The following is a 3148-nucleotide window of genomic DNA, read 5'->3' as shown; positions in this document are numbered from 1 at the left end:
TCAGCAGGAGGGATCGAGAGTAATGATGGCACATCCGGAGGCTTATTATAATAAGAAAAAAAAAATTCGGTGTGAACAGCCGATTGTAAGGATATAGATTGATTCATAATTTATATGCCTAAATTAAATTGATAATTTAAAAAATTAAATTTTAATAAGATATTTTAATCCAATTTTCTCTTATAATAATTTAAAAGTTAGAGATTATCTTTAGTGACATAAATAAGTTAAGAATATTTTAATACATAAAATAATGTGCTTCATTTTATAACTATGTTGAATGAAAATGATATAAAGATATTAACAAATTAAATTTGCGCATTTATTCTATCAAAAATATAAAATAGTTAATTAAGGTGAATATTTTTTTACCTAGTATTTAAAAAAATGACGTCCAATTTAATTGATAAATATTTAATTCTCAATATGTATGCACCAAAACTGTAAGTATGAGTCTCAGAATAATCAAACGATTATGGATGAAGGCCAAACAATCGAAGCGTCTGACTAAAGGAGTATGATCTGAACCAACCACCCGAAGACTGCCCGTTTGATCAAGTCGGCAGACATGCAAGGTCGGTGGGTTGAATCGGTGGACCATGCTTACGATCCCAGCTACCCAAACTTCTTGCATAGACATCCGGTTACAACTAGTCGTCCGACCGGCTATACCACAATAAAAGCGATCGTCATGAGCCAAATCAAAACTAAATTTATTTGGGTCAACCTAGCTTAACCTAGGTCAAACCCAAGCCAGCCTAGGTAAGCCCAAGCCAACCTGGGTAAGCCCAAGCCAGTTCAAGCCAACTCAAAAAAAAACTCAGCTTAACCTGAGCTAACTTAGAGCCAACCTAGGCCCAAACCAGCTATTTCATACAACACCTCGACTCGACCCCGAGCTAACTTCTGCTGAAATCTTAGCATACCCTAACTCAAACCGAGCCCAACTCTAATCCAAGGCTAAATGTTACTTTATACGTTTTATCTCACATGTCATTTCATTTCATATGTCGTTTCATGTTTTGTTTTCTTTCATGTGTTATTTCATTTTCAAAAACAAAACAAAAATAACAAAAAAATACAAAAAATAAAAAATTAAAGATGAGAACTTCTTAATTTTCTCTGCAAACATAAAAAATCAAAATCCATAAAAAAATAAACTCAAACATAGAAAACTTTGGTTTCTCAACATGAATGACAAACTTAGGAGCTAAACAATACATGAATTAAAATATTGAACTTCAATTAAATATTTAAAACACGACAAGACAAAGAACAGGAACTGAACCATGGTAGATCCGACAAGAATTTTAGTTTAGCTAACTTTGACACCGAACTGAGGGCCATACACATACAATAGGCTTGTTTGAGTATAGAAGCCTAGGATAGTTCTAGTACCTAGTTAGTGTTAAATGCTAGGACATGCAAAATAATAAACCTACCCCCTTAGACTAGAGGGAATACTTTAGAATGAAGTAACTCATGGTTAGTGAACAAGTTATTTCAGACTACTTTGAAAATGCAAATCTTCATGCTTTGTCATTTAATGGGGACTCATGGTTATGAAGTTGGTCATAGTCGACGGTTACCAATGTTCATGAAATGATGGAAAGCTAAAATCATCTTGACCTGAGATGTTATTCCTAAAATCTTGGTTTGTCTTCTCATAGAATTATCTATAGATTATGATTTCATTTTCTATCTAGAAATCATTTCCTACCTTACTCTATCCTTAGCTTAGGGTTTTCAATCGCTTGTGTCAGTGAAACCCAATATCTCTAATCTATCTTTTGACTTTCACCCAATCAGTCCAAATTCATCAAATGTTTTCAAATCTTTCTTATACCTCAGGCCTTTCCGATGACATGTCGTTATCAGATTGTAAATCATGTACTTTTGAATGTAATTCTTTCAATTTTGACCCCAACTCCAATTATGAAAATAGGATCTTTGATAATTTAAGTTATCATATTAATCAGGAGATTTTCTTTAATGCTTACGGCTCTAAAGATGTAATCAACTGTGAGAGTTTGCCATTGCAGGGAAAAATACCCTAGAATTAAAATAAAACTTATCTTACACCCATAAGGTAAGGGAAGAACCCTGGTTCAGTAGATGCCACATATTTCTATTACTCAAATGACTGAATCCGTTCTAAGATAATGTATCTGTCTTTTGAGATATTATTTTATTTTTTGAATGTCACATTCGATTATTTAGATAGAAATCTTTCAAGATCTATGATGTTCCTAAAACATAAAAAAAAAAAAAAAACCTAAAGGTTTTTATAGCAACTCCACTAGGGAGTTGTTCTCATCTCCATCTCTTATGATAAGTTAGGTTGCCCTTTCATCCATTATGGATCCATCAAACTGATATAAAAATTTGCATGTCTTCAATCCTCAATTCTCTGCTACTCACGAAAACCTAATTTAATGAATAGATTTCTGGATATTCTCTTTAGGTCCTCTTTGTGCATGGTTACGCACCTGAGCTTAGTCTAGAGCCTCTTGATTTCTTTATTTAAGTTTGGTTCTATCATTTACTAATAACTATTCAAAATCTAATTTTCAATCTAAAACTCTTTGAGAATAAAATTTGAAACAAAGTTCAACATTTCAAATTAAAATTGAAATGTCTTTAAAGCTAAAACTCTTTGAAAACAAAAAAAAAAATGAAACTCTAAACTTCAAACTAAGAAAATGAAAACGCTTTAAAAACTAAAATATTTTCTTGTTCACCTTGTGAATATGCTCCAACTTTAAATTTCTTCATTAAGTTCCCTTTCAAATAAGTTTAATCTTAAATTCAATAAAATTGAGAGATTCAAGTGTCCTTAGAGAATATATGAGAGAGCCACCGCAAAGTTCTATTGGTGTTATCTCTGGTAAAAACATGAAACCATTTGACACCAAAGTAAAAGAAGAATGGAACATCTTTTTGTCCATGGCCCTCTATAAAATCAAAAACCAAATCAATATGTTGTTGATACTCTACGTATAATCCATTTACAATAAGATGTCTTTGATATAATCAATTGTTTCTTTCAAACTCATTCTTAGTTCAAACTCTGTTAATGAATTTTTCATCAAGCTTGGTTGAAACTTTGTAAATCGTAATATAATTGATGTTAATGCTTTTGATATTT

This window comes from Phalaenopsis equestris, unplaced genomic scaffold, assembly GCF_001263595.1.
Source record: "Phalaenopsis equestris unplaced genomic scaffold, ASM126359v1 Scaffold211064, whole genome shotgun sequence".
Lineage (NCBI taxonomy): Eukaryota > Viridiplantae > Streptophyta > Magnoliopsida > Asparagales > Orchidaceae > Phalaenopsis > Phalaenopsis equestris.
Note: the sequence above shows the minus strand (reverse complement) of the source record.